This window comes from Oncorhynchus keta, unplaced genomic scaffold (genome assembly GCF_023373465.1).
Source record: "Oncorhynchus keta strain PuntledgeMale-10-30-2019 unplaced genomic scaffold, Oket_V2 Un_contig_13790_pilon_pilon, whole genome shotgun sequence".
NCBI lineage: Eukaryota > Metazoa > Chordata > Actinopteri > Salmoniformes > Salmonidae > Oncorhynchus > Oncorhynchus keta.
The window spans coordinates 3,059-17,860 of record NW_026278361.1 but is presented as its reverse complement, the minus strand read 5'-3'; positions in this window follow the sequence as shown (position 1 = coordinate 17,860).

The following is a 14,802-nucleotide window of genomic DNA, read 5'->3' as shown; positions in this document are numbered from 1 at the left end:
TCTCTCCGTCTGGATCTGGTACGATAATCTCTAGGTTCTCTCTGTCTGGATCTGGTACGATGATGTCTAGGTTCTCTCTGTCTGGATCTGGTACGATGATGTCTAGGTTCTCTCTGTCTGGATCTGGTATGATAATGTCTAGGTTCTCTCTGTCTGGATCTGGTATGATAATGTCTAGGTTCTCTCCGTCTGGATCTGGTATGATAATGTCTAGGTTCTCTCTGTCTGGATCTGGTACGATAATGTCTAGGTTCTCTCCGTCTGGATCTGGTATGATAATGTCTAGGTTCTTTCTCTGGATCTGGTATGATAATGTCTAGGTTCTCTCTGCCTGGATCTGGTACGATAATGGCTGGATCTGGTACGATAATGTCTAGGGTTCTCTCCGTCTGGATCTGGTATGATAATGTCTAGGTTCTCTCTGTCTGGATCTGGTATGATAATGTCTAGGTTCTCTCTGTCTGGATCTGGTATGATAATGTCTAGGTTCTCCCTGTCTGGATCTGGTATGATAATGTCTGATTTCTCTCTGTCTGGATCTGGTATGATAATGTCTAGGTTCTCTCTGTCTGGATCTGGTACGATAATGTCTAGTTTCTCTCTGTCTGGATCTGGTATGATAATGTCTAGGTTCTCTCTGTCTGGATTTGGTACGATAATGTCTAGGTTCTCTCTGTCTGGATCTGGTATGATAATGTCTAGGTTATCTCTGTCTGGATCTGGTACCATAATGTCTAGGGTTCTCTGTCTGGATCTGGTACGATAATGTCTAGGTTCTCTCTGTCTGGATCTGGTATGATAATGTCTAGGTTCTCTGTCTGGATCTGGTATGATAATGTCTAGGTTCTCTCTGTCTGGATCTGGTATGATAATGTCTAGGTTCTCTCTGTCTGGATCTGGTATGATAATGTCTAGGTTCTCTGTCTGGATCTGGTACGATAATGTCTAGGTTCTCTCTGTCTGGATCTGGTATGATAATGTCTAGGTTCTCTGTCTGGATCTGGTACGATAATGTCTAGGTTCTCTCCGTCTGGATCTGGTACGATAATGTCTAGGTTCTCTCTGTCTGGATCTGGTATGATAATGTCTAGGTTCTCTCTGTCTGGATCTGGTATGATAATGTCTAGGTTCTCTGTCTGGATCTGGTACGATAATGTCTAGGTTCTCTCCGTCTGGATCTGGTACGATAATGTCTAGGTTCTCTGTCTGGATCTGGTACGATAATGTCTAGGTTTCTCTGTCTGGATCTGGTATGATAATGTCTAGGTTCTCTGTCTGGATCTGGTACGATAATGTCTAGGTTCTCTCCGCCTGGATCTGGTACGATAATGTCTAGGTTCTCTCTGTCTGGATCTGGTACGATAATGTCTAGGTTCTCTCCGTCTGGATCTGGTATGATAATGTCTAGGTTCTCTCTGTCTGGATCTGGTACGATAATGTCTAGGTTCTCTCCGCCTGGATCTGGTACGATAATGTCTAGGTTCTCTCAGTCTGGATCTGGTATGATAATGTCTAGGTTCTCTCTGTCTGGATCTGGTACGATAATGTCTAGGTTCTCTCCGTCTGGATCTGGTATGATAATGTCTAGGTTCTCTCTGTCTGGATCTGGTACGATAATGTCTAGGTTCTCTCCGTCTGGATCTGGTATGATAATGTCTAGGTTCTTTCTCTGGATCTGGTATGATAATGTCTAGTTTCTGTCTGTCTGGATCTGGTACGATAATGGCTGGATCTGGTACGATAATGTCTAGGTTCTCTCCGTCTGGATCTGGTATGATAATGTCTAGGTTCTCTCTGTCTGGATCTGGTATGATAATGTCTAGGTTCTCTCTGTCTGGATCTGGTATGATAATGTCTAGGTTCTCTCTGTCTGGATCTGGTATGATAATGTCTGATTTCTCTCTGTCTGGATCTGGTATGATAATGTCTAGGTTCTCTGTCTAGATCTGGTACGATAATGTCTAGGTCCTCTCTGTCTGGATCTGGTATGATAATGTCTAGGTTCTCTGTTTGGATCTGGTACGATAATGTCTAGGTTCTCTCCGTCTGGATCTGGTACGATAATGTCTAGGTTCTCTCCGTCTGGATCTGGTACGATAATGTCTAGGTTCTCTCAGTCTGGATCTGGTATGATAATGTCTAGGTTCTCTCTGTCTGGATCTGGTATGATAATGTCTAGGTTCTCTCTGTCTGGATCTGGTATGATAATGTCTAGGTTCTCTGTCTGGATCTGGTATGATAATGTCTAGGTTCTCTCTGTCTGGATCTGGTATGATAATGTCTAGGTTCTCTGTCTGGATCTGGTATGATAATGTCTAGGTTCTCTGTCTGGATCTGGTACGATAATGTCTAGGTTCTCTCCGTCTGGATCTGGTACGATAATGTCTAGGTTCTCTGTCTGGATCTGGTACGATAATGTCTAGGTTTCTCTCCGTCTGGATCTGGTATGATAATGTCTAGGTTCTCTGTCTGGATCTGGTACGATAATGTCTAGGTTCTCTCCGCCTGGATCTGGTACGATAATGTCTAGGTTCTCTCAGTCTGGATCTGGTATGATAATGTCTAGGTTCTCTCTGTCTGGATCTGGTACGATAATGTCTAGGTTCTCTCCGTCTGGATCTGGTATGATAATGTCTAGGTTCTCTCTGTCTGGATCTGGTACGATAATGTCTAGGTTCTCTCCGTCTGGATCTGGTATGATAATGTCTAGGTTCTTTCTCTGGATCTGGTATGATAATGTCTAGTTTCTGTCTGTCTGGATCTGGTACGATAATGGCTGGATCTGGTACGATAATGTCTAGGTTCTCTCCGTCTGGATCTGGTATGATAATGTCTAGGTTCTCTCTGTCTGGATCTGGTATGATAATGTCTAGGTTCTCTCTGTCTGGATCTGGTATGATAATGTCTAGGTTCTCTCTGTCTGGATCTGGTATGATAATGTCTGATTTCTCTCTGTCTGGATCTGGTATGATAATGTCTAGGTTCTCTCTGTCTAGATCTGGTACGATAATGTCTAGGTCCTCTCTGTCTGGATCTGGTATGATAATGTCTAGGTTCTCTGTCTGGATCTGGTACGATAATGTCTAGGTTCTCTCCGTCTGGATCTGGTATGATAATGTCTAGGGTTCTCTGTCTGGATCTGGTACGATAATGTCTAGGTTCTCTCCGTCTGGATCTGGTACGATAATGTCTAGGGTTCTCTCTGTCTGGATCTGGTATGATAATGTCTAGGTTCTCTCTGTCTGGATCTGGTATGATAATGTCTAGGTTCTCTGTCTGGATCTGGTATGATAATGTCTAGGTTCTCTCTGTCTGGATCTGGTATGATAATGTCTAGGTTCTCTCTGTCTGGATCTGGTATGATAATGTCTAGGTTCTCTGTCTGGATCTGGTACGATAATGTCTAGGTTCTCTCTGTCTGGATCTGGTATGATAATGTCTAGGTTCTCTGTCTGGATCTGGTACGATAATGTCTAGGTTCTCTCCGTCTGGTTCTGGTACGATAATGTCTAGGTTCTCTCCGTCTGGTTCTGGTACGATAATGTCCAGGTTCTCTCAGTCTGGATCTGGTACGATAATGTCTAGGGTTCTCTCCGTCTGGATCTGGTACGATAATGTCCAGGTTCTCTCAGTCTGGATCTGGTACGATAATGTCTAGGTTCTCTCCGTCTGGATCTGGTACGATAATGTCTAGGGTTCTCTCTGTCTGGATCTGGTATGATAATGTCTAGGTTCTCTCTGTCTGGATCTGGTATGATAATGTCTGGATCTGGTACGATAATGTCTAGGTTCTCTCCGTCTGGATCTGGTATGATAATGTCTAGGTTCTCTCCGTCTGGATCTGGTATGATAATGTCTAGGTTCTCTCCGTCTGGATCTGGTATGATAATGTCTAGGTTCTCTCCGTCTGGATCTGGTACGATAATGTCTAGGTTCTCTCCGTCGATCTGGTATGATAATGTCTAGGTTCTCTCCGTCTGGATCTGGTATGATAATGTCTAGGTTCTCTCCGTCTGGATCTGGTATGATAATGTCTAGGTTCTCTCTGTCTGGATCTGGTATGATAATGTCTGATTTCTCTCTGTCTGGATCTGGTATGATAATGTCTAGGTTCTCTCTGTCTGGATCAGATACAATAATGTCTAGTTTCTCTCTGTCTGGATCTGGTACGATAATGTCTAGTTTCTCTGTCTGGATCTGGTACGATAATGTCTAGGTTCTCTCTGTCTGGATCTGGTACGATAATGTCTCGTTTCTCTCTGTCTGGATCTGGTACGATCATGTCTGGATCTGGTACGATAATGTCTGGATCTTGTATGATAATGTCTGGATCTGGCATGATAATGTCTGGATCTGGTATGATAATGTCTGGATCTGGTATGATAATGTCTGGATCTGGTACGATCATGTCTGGATCTGGTCTGATAATGGCTGGATCTGGTATGATAATGGCTGGATCTGGTACGATAATGTCCAGTTTCTCTCTCTCTGGATCTGGTACGATAATGTCTGGATCTGGTACGATAATGTCTAGTTTCTCTCTGTCTGGATCTGGTATGATAATGTCTAGTTTCTCTCTGTCTGGATCTGGTACGATAATGTCTCGTTTCTCTTTCTGGATCTGGTACGATAATGTCTAGTTTCTCTCTGTCTGGATCTGGTATGATAATGTCTAGGTTCTCTCTGTCTGGATTTGGTACGATAATGTCTAGGTTCTCTCTGTCTGGATCTGGTATGATAATGTCTAGGTTATCTCTGTCTGGATCTGGTACCATAATGTCTAGGTTCTCTGTCTGGATCTGGTACGATAATGTCTAGGTTCTCTCTGTCTGGATCTGGTATGATAATGTCTAGGTTCTCTGTCTGGATCTGGTATGATAATGTCTAGGTTCTCTCTGTCTGGATCTGGTATGATAATGTCTAGGTTCTCTCTGTCTGGATCTGGTATGATAATGTCTAGGTTCTCTGTCTGGATCTGGTACGATAATGTCTAGGTTCTCTCTGTCTGGATCTGGTATGATAATGTCTAGGTTCTCTGTCTGGATCTGGTACGATAATGTCTAGGTTCTCTCCGTCTGGATCTGGTACGATAATGTCTAGGTTCTCTCTGTCTGGATCTGGTATGATAATGTCTAGGTTTCTCTCTGTCTGGATCTGGTATGATAATGTCTAGGTTCTCTGTCTGGATCTGGTACGATAATGTCTAGGTTCTCTCCGCCTGGATCTGGTACGATAATGTCTAGGTTCTCTCTGTCTGGATCTGGTACGATAATGTCTAGGTTCTCTCCGTCTGGATCTGGTATGATAATGTCTAGGTTCTCTCTGTCTGGATCTGGTACGATAATGTCTAGGTTCTCTCCGTCTGGATCTGGTATGATAATGTCTAGGTTCTCTCTGTCTGGATCTGGTACGATAATGTCTAGGTTCTCTCCGCCTGGATCTGGTACGATAATGTCTAGGTTCTCTCAGTCTGGATCTGGTATGATAATGTCTAGGTTCTCTCTGTCTGGATCTGGTACGATAATGTCTAGGTTCTCTCCGTCTGGATCTGGTATGATAATGTCTAGGTTCTCTCTGTCTGGATCTGGTACGATAATGTCTAGGTTCTCTCCGTCTGGATCTGGTATGATAATGTCTAGGTTCTCTCTGTCTGGATCTGGTATGATAATGTCTAGGTTCTCTCTGTCTGGATCTGGTATGATAATGTCTAGGTTCTCTCTGTCTGGATCTGGTATGATAATGTCTGATTTCTCTCTGTCTGGATCTGGTATGATAATGTCTAGGTTCTCTGTCTAGATCTGGTACGATAATGTCTAGGTCCTCTCTGTCTGGATCTGGTATGATAATGTCTAGGTTCTCTGTCTGGATCTGGTACGATAATGTCTAGGTTCTCTCCGTCTGGATCTGGTACGATAATGTCTAGGTTCTCTCCGTCTGGATCTGGTACGATAATGTCTAGGTTCTCTCAGTCTGGATCTGGTACGATAATGTCTAGGGTTCTCTCTGTCTGGATCTGGTATGATAATGTCTAGGTTCTCTCTGTCTGGATCTGGTATGATAATGTCTAGGTTCTCTGTCTGGATCTGGTATGATAATGTCTAGGTTCTCTCTGTCTGGATCTGGTATGATAATGTCTAGGTTCTCTCTGTCTGGATCTGGTATGATAATGTCTAGGTTCTCTGTCTGGATCTGGTACGATAATGTCTAGGTTCTCTCCGTCTGGATCTGGTACGATAATGTCTAGGTTCTCTGTCTGGATCTGGTACGATAATGTCTAGGTTTCTCTCCGTCTGGATCTGGTATGATAATGTCTAGGTTCTCTGTCTGGATCTGGTACGATAATGTCTAGGTTCTCTCCGCCTGGATCTGGTACGATAATGTCTAGGTTCTCTCAGTCTGGATCTGGTATGATAATGTCTAGGTTCTCTCTGTCTGGATCTGGTACGATAATGTCTAGGTTCTCTCCGTCTGGATCTGGTATGATAATGTCTAGGTTCTCTCTGTCTGGATCTGGTACGATAATGTCTAGGTTCTCTCCGTCTGGATCTGGTATGATAATGTCTAGGTTCTTTCTCTGGATCTGGTATGATAATGTCTAGTTTCTGTCTGTCTGGATCTGGTACGATAATGGCTGGATCTGGTACGATAATGTCTAGGTTCTCTCCGTCTGGATCTGGTATGATAATGTCTAGGTTCTCTCTGTCTGGATCTGGTATGATAATGTCTAGGTTCTCTCTGTCTGGATCTGGTATGATAATGTCTAGGTTCTCTCTGTCTGGATCTGGTATGATAATGTCTGATTTCTCTCTGTCTGGATCTGGTATGATAATGTCTAGGTTCTCTCTGTCTAGATCTGGTACGATAATGTCTAGGTCCTCTCTGTCTGGATCTGGTATGATAATGTCTAGGTTCTCTGTCTGGATCTGGTACGATAATGTCTAGGTTCTCTCCGTCTGGATCTGGTATGATAATGTCTAGGGTTCTCTCAGTCTGGATCTGGTACGATAATGTCTAGGTTCTCTCCGTCTGGATCTGGTACGATAATGTCTAGGGTTCTCTCTGTCTGGATCTGGTATGATAATGTCTAGGTTCTCTCTGTCTGGATCTGGTATGATAATGTCTAGGTTCTCTGTCTGGATCTGGTATGATAATGTCTAGGTTCTCTCTGTCTGGATCTGGTATGATAATGTCTAGGTTCTCTCTGTCTGGATCTGGTATGATAATGTCTAGGTTCTCTGTCTGGATCTGGTACGATAATGTCTAGGTTCTCTGTCTGGATCTGGTATGATAATGTCTAGGTTCTCTGTCTGGATCTGGTACGATAATGTCTAGGTTCTCTCCGTCTGGTTCTGGTACGATAATGTCTAGGTTCTCTCCGTCTGGTTCTGGTACGATAATGTCCAGGTTCTCTCAGTCTGGATCTGGTACGATAATGTCTAGGGTTCTCTCCGTCTGGATCTGGTACGATAATGTCCAGGTTCTCTCAGTCTGGATCTGGTACGATAATGTCTAGGTTCTCTCTCGTCTGGATCTGGTACGATAATGTCTAGGGTTCTCTCTGTCTGGATCTGGTATGATAATGTCTAGGTTCTCTCTGTCTGGATCTGGTATGATAATGTCTGGATCTGGTACGATAATGTCTAGGTTCTCTCCGTCTGGATCTGGTATGATAATGTCTAGGTTCTCTCCGTCTGGATCTGGTATGATAATGTCTAGGTTCTCTCCGTCTGGATCTGGTATGATAATGTCTAGGTTCTCTCCGTCTGGATCTGGTACGATAATGTCTAGGTTCTCTCCGTCGATCTGGTATGATAATGTCTAGGTTCTCTCCGTCTGGATCTGGTATGATAATGTCTAGGTTCTCTCCGTCTGGATCTGGTATGATAATGTCTAGGTTCTCTCTGTCTGGATCTGGTATGATAATGTCTGATTTCTCTCTGTCTGGATCTGGTATGATAATGTCTAGGTTCTCTCTGTCTGGATCAGATACAATAATGTCTAGTTTCTCTCTGTCTGGATCTGGTACGATAATGTCTAGTTTCTCTGTCTGGATCTGGTACGATAATGTCTAGGTTCTCTCTGTCTGGATCTGGTACGATAATGTCTCGTTTCTCTCTGTCTGGATCTGGTACGATCATGTCTGGATCTGGTACGATAATGTCTGGATCTTGTATGATAATGTCTGGATCTGGCATGATAATGTCTGGATCTGGTATGATAATGTCTGGATCTGGTATGATAATGTCTGGATCTGGTACGATCATGTCTGGATCTGGTCTGATAATGGCTGGATCTGGTATGATAATGGCTGGATCTGGTACGATAATGTCCAGTTTCTCTCTCTCTGGATCTGGTACGATAATGTCTGGATCTGGTACGATAATGTCTAGTTTCTCTCTGTCTGGATCTGGTATGATAATGTCTAGTTTCTCTCTGTCTGGATCTGGTACGATAATGTCTCGTTTCTCTTTCTGGATCTGGTACGATAATGTCTAGTTTCTCTCTGTCTGGATCTGGTATGATAATGTCTAGGTTCTCTCTGTCTGGATTTGGTACGATAATGTCTAGGTTCTCTCTGTCTGGATCTGGTATGATAATGTCTAGGTTATCTCTGTCTGGATCTGGTACCATAATGTCTAGGGTTCTCTGTCTGGATCTGGTACGATAATGTCTAGGTTCTCTCTGTCTGGATCTGGTATGATAATGTCTAGGTTCTCTGTCTGGATCTGGTATGATAATGTCTAGGTTCTCTCTGTCTGGATCTGGTATGATAATGTCTAGGTTCTCTCTGTCTGGATCTGGTACGATAATGTCTAGGTTCTCTGTCTGGATCTGGTACGATAATGTCTAGGTTCTCTCTGTCTGGATCTGGTATGATAATGTCTAGGTTCTCTCTGTCTGGATCTGGTACGATAATGTCTAGGTTCTCTCTGTCTGGATCTGGTACGATAATGTCTAGGTTCTCTCTGTCTGGATCTGGTACGATAATGTCTAGGTTCTCTCTGTCTGGATCTGGTATGATAATGTCTAGGTTCTCTCTGTCTGGATCTGGTACGATAATGTCTAGGTTCTCTCTGTCTGGATCTGGTACGATAATGTCTAGGTTCTCTCTGTCTGGATCTGGTACGATAATGTCTAGGTTCTCTCTGTCTGGATCTGGTATGATAATGTCTAGTCTGGGATCTGGTACGATAATGTCTAGGTTCTCTCCGTCTGGATCTGGTATGATAATGTCTAGGTTCTCTGTCTGGATCTGGTACGATAATGTCTAGGTTCTCTCCGCCTGGATCTGGTAGATAATGTCTAGGTTCTCTGTCTGGATCTGGTATGATAATGTCTAGGTTCTCTCTGTCTGGATCTGGTACGATAATGTCTAGGTTCTCTCCGTCTGGATCTGGTATGATAATGTCTAGGTTCTCTCTGTCTGGATCTGGTACGATAATGTCTAGGTTCTCTCCGTCTGGATCTGGTATGATAATGTCTAGGTTCTCTGTCTGGATCTGGTATGATAATGTCTAGGTTCTCTCTGTCTGGATCTGGTATGATAATGTCTAGGTTCTCTCTGTCTGGATCTGGTATGATAATGTCTGATTTCTCCTGTCTGGATCTGGTATGATAATGTCTAGGTTCTCTGTCTAGATCTGGTACGATAATGTCTAGGTCCTCTCTGTCTGGATCTGGTATGATAATGTCTAGGTTCTCTGTCTGGATCTGGTACGATAATGTCTAGGTTCTCTCCGTCTGGATCTGGTACGATAATGTCTAGGTTCTCTCCGTCTGGATCTGGTACGATAATGTCTAGGTTCTCTCAGTCTGGATCTGGTACGATAATGTCTAGGGTTCTCTCTGTCTGGATCTGGTATGATAATGTCTAGGTTCTCTCTGTCTGGATCTGGTATGATAATGTCTAGGTTCTCTGTCTGGATCTGGTATGATAATGTCTAGGTTCTCTCTGTCTGGATCTGGTATGATAATGTCTAGGTTCTCTCTGTCTGGATCTGGTATGATAATGTCTAGGTTCTCTGTCTGGATCTGGTACGATAATGTCTAGGTTCTCTCCGTCTGGATCTGGTACGATAATGTCTAGGTTCTCTGTCTGGATCTGGTACGATAATGTCTAGGTTTCTCTCCGTCTGGATCTGGTATGATAATGTCTAGGTTCTCTGTCTGGATCTGGTACGATAATGTCTAGGTTCTCTCCGCCTGGATCTGGTACGATAATGTCTAGGTTCTCTCAGTCTGGATCTGGTATGATAATGTCTAGGTTCTCTCTGTCTGGATCTGGTACGATAATGTCTAGGTTCTCTCCGTCTGGATCTGGTATGATAATGTCTAGGTTCTCTCTGTCTGGATCTGGTACGATAATGTCTAGGTTCTCTCCGTCTGGATCTGGTATGATAATGTCTAGGTTCTTTCTCTGGATCTGGTATGATAATGTCTAGTTTCTGTCTGTCTGGATCTGGTACGATAATGGCTGGATCTGGTACGATAATGTCTAGGTTCTCTCCGTCTGGATCTGGTATGATAATGTCTAGGTTCTCTCTGTCTGGATCTGGTATGATAATGTCTAGGTTCTCTCTGTCTGGATCTGGTATGATAATGTCTAGGTTCTCTCTGTCTGGATCTGGTATGATAATGTCTGATTTCTCTCTGTCTGGATCTGGTATGATAATGTCTAGGTTCTCTCTGTCTAGATCTGGTACGATAATGTCTAGGTCCTCTCTGTCTGGATCTGGTATGATAATGTCTAGGTTCTCTGTCTGGATCTGGTACGATAATGTCTAGGTTCTCTCCGTCTGGATCTGGTATGATAATGTCTAGGTTTCTCTCAGTCTGGATCTGGTACGATAATGTCTGGTTCTCTCCGTCTGGATCTGGTACGATAATGTCTAGGTTCTCTCTGTCTGGATCTGGTATGATAATGTCTAGGTTCTCTCTGTCTGGATCTGGTATGATAATGTCTAGGTTCTCTGTCTGGATCTGGTATGATAATGTCTAGGTTCTCTCTGTCTGGATCTGGTATGATAATGTCTAGGTTCTCTCTGTCTGGATCTGGTATGATAATGTCTAGGTTCTCTGTCTGGATCTGGTACGATAATGTCTAGGTTCTCTCTGTCTGGATCTGGTATGATAATGTCTAGGTTCTCTGTCTGGATCTGGTACGATAATGTCTAGGTTCTCTCCGTCTGGTTCTGGTACGATAATGTCCAGGTTCTCTCAGTCTGGATCTGGTACGATAATGTCTAGGGTTCTCTCCGTCTGGATCTGGTACGATAATGTCCAGGTTCTCTCAGTCTGGATCTGGTACGATAATGTCTAGGTTCTCTCTGTCTGGATCTGGTACGATAATGTCTAGGTTCTCTCCGTCTGGATCTGGTATGATAATGTCTAGGTTCTCTGTCTGGATCTGGTACGATAATGTCTAGGTTCTCTCCGTCTGGATCTGGTATGATAATGTCTAGGTTCTCTGTCTGGATCTGGTACGATAATGTCTAGGTTCTCTCCGCCTGGATCTGGTACGATAATGTCTAGGTTCTCTCAGTCTGGATCTGGTATGATAATGTCTAGGTTCTCTCTGTCTGGATCTGGTATGATAATGTCTAGGTTCTCTCCGTCTGGATCTGGTATGATAATGTCTAGGTTCTCTCTGTCTGGATCTGGTACGATAATGTCTAGGTTCTCTCCGTCTGGATCTGGTATGATAATGTCTAGGCTCTCTCTGTCTGGATCTGGTATGATAATGTCTAGGTTCTCTCTGTCTGGATCTGGTATGATAATGTCTAGGTTCTCTCTGTCTGGATCTGGTATGATAATGTCTGATTTCTCTCTGTCTGGATCTGGTATGATAATGTCTAGGTTCTCTCTAGATCTGGTACTAATGTCTAGGTCCTCTCTGTCTGGATCTGGTATGATAATGTCTAGGTTCTCTGTCTGGATCTGGTACGATAATGTCTAGGTTCTCTCCGTCTGGATCTGGTACGATAATGTCTAGGTTCTCTCCGTCTGGATCTGGTACGATAATGTCTAGGTTCTCTCAGTCTGGATCTGGTACGATAATGTCTAGGGTTCTCTCTGTCTGGATCTGGTATGATAATGTCTAGGTTCTCTCTGTCTGGATCTGGTATGATAATGTCTAGGTTCTCTGTCTGGATCTGGTATGATAATGTCTAGGTTCTCTCTGTCTGGATCTGGTATGATAATGTCTAGGTTCTCTCTGTCTGGATCTGGTATGATAATGTCTAGGTTCTCTGTCTGGATCTGGTACGATAATGTCTAGGTTCTCTCCGTCTGGATCTGGTACGATAATGTCTAGGTTCTCTGTCTGGATCTGGTACGATAATGTCTAGGTTTCTCTCCGTCTGGATCTGGTATGATAATGTCTAGGTTCTCTGTCTGGATCTGGTATGATAATGTCTAGGTTCTCTCCGCCTGGATCTGGTACGATAATGTCTAGGTTCTCTGTCTGGATCTGGTATGATAATGTCTAGGTTCTCTCTGTCTGGATCTGGTACGATAATGTCTAGGTTCTCTCTGTCTGGATCTGGTATGATAATGTCTAGGTTTCTCTCTGTCTGGATCTGGTATGATAATGTCTAGGTTCTCTCCGTCTGGATCTGGTATGATAATGTCTAGGTTCTTTCTCTGGATCTGGTATGATAATGTCTAGTTTCTGTCTGTCTGGATCTGGTATGATAATGGCTGGATCTGGTACGATAATGTCTAGGTTCTCTCCGTCCTGGATCTGGTATGATAATGTCTAGGTTCTCTCTGTCTGGATCTGGTATGATAATGTCTAGGTTCTCTGTCTGGATCTGGTATGATAATGTCTAGGTTCTCTCTGTCTGGATCTGGTATGATAATGTCTGATTTTCTCTGTCTGGATCTGGTATGATAATGTCTAGGTTCTCTCTGTCTAGATCTGGTACGATAATGTCTAGGTCTCTCTGTCTGGATCTGGTATGATAATGTCTAGGTTCTCTGTCTGGATCTGGTATGATAATGTCTAGGTTCTCTGTCTGGATCTGGTATGATAATGTCTAGGTTCTCTGTCTGGATCTGGTACGATAATGTCTAGGTTCTCTCCGTCTGGATCTGGTACGATAATGTCTAGGGTTCTCTCTGTCTGGATCTGGTATGATAATGTCTAGGTTCTCTCTGTCTGGATCTGGTATGATAATGTCTAGGTTCTCTGTCTGGATCTGGTATGATAATGTCTAGGTTCTCTCTGTCTGGATCTGGTATGATAATGTCTAGGTTCTCTCTGTCTGGATCTGGTATGATAATGTCTAGGTTCTCTGTCTGGATCTGGTACGATAATGTCTAGGTTCTCTCTGTCTGGATCTGGTATGATAATGTCTAGGTTCTCTGTCTGGATCTGGTACGATAATGTCTAGGTTCTCTCCGTCTGGTTCTGGTACGATAATGTCAGGTTCTCTCAGTCTGGATCTGGTACGATAATGTCTAGGGTTCTCTCCGTCTGGATCTGGTACGATAATGTCCAGGTTCTCTCAGTCTGGATCTGGTACGATAATGTCTAGGTTCTCTCCGTCTGGATCTGGTACGATAATGTCTAGGGTTCTCTGTCTGGATCTGGTATGATAATGTCTAGGTTCTCTCTGTCTGGATCTGGTATGATAATGTCTGGATCTGGTACGATAATGTCTAGGTTCTCTCCGTCTGGATCTGGTATGATAATGTCTAGGTTCTCTCCGTCTGGATCTGGTATGATAATGTCTAGGTTCTCTCCGTCTGGATCTGGTATGATAATGTCTAGGTTCTCTCCGTCTGGATCTGGTACGATAATGTCTAGGTTCTCTCCGTCGATCTGGTATGATAATGTCTAGGTTCTCTCCGTCTGGATCTGGTATGATAATGTCTAGGTTCTCTCCGTCTGGATCTGGTATGATAATGTCTAGGTTCTCTCTGTCTGGATCTGGTATGATAATGTCTGATTTCTCTGTCTGGATCTGGTATGATAATGTCTAGGTTCTCTCTGTCTGGATCAGATACAATAATGTCTAGTTTCTCTGTCTGGATCTGGTACGATAATGTCTAGTTTCTCTGTCTGGATCTGGTACGATAATGTCTAGGTTCTCTCTGTCTGGATCTGTACGATAATGTCTCGTTTCTCTCTGTCTGGTATCATGTCTGGGATCTGGTACGATCATGTCTGGATCTGGTACGATAATGTCTGGATCTGGTATGATAATGTCTGGATCTGGCATGATAATGTCTGGATCTGGTATGATAATGTCTGGATCTGGTACGATCATGTCTGGATCTGGTACGATCATGTCTGGATCTGGTATGATAATGGCTGGATCTGGTATGATAATGGCTGGATCTGGTACGATAATGTCTAGTTTCTCTCTCTCTGGATCTGGTACGATAATGTCTGGATCTGGTACGATAATGTCTAGTTTCTCTCTGTCTGGATCTGGTATGATAATGTCTAGTTTCTCTCTGTCTGGATCTGGTACGATAATGTCTCGTTTCTCTTTCTGGATCTGGTACGATAATGTCTAGTTTCTCTCTGTCTGGATCTGGTATGATAATGTCTAGTTTCTCTCAGTCTGGATCTGGTACGATAATGTCTAGGTTCTCTCCGTCTGGATCTGGTATGATAATGTCTAGGTTCTCTCTGTCTGGATCTGGTATGATAATGTCTAGGTTCTCTGTCTGGATCTGGTATGATAATGTCTAGGTTCTCTCTGTCTGGATCTGGTATGATAATGTCTAGGTTCTCTCTGTCTGGATCTGGTATGATAATGTCTAGGTTCTCTCTGTCTGGATCTGGTATGA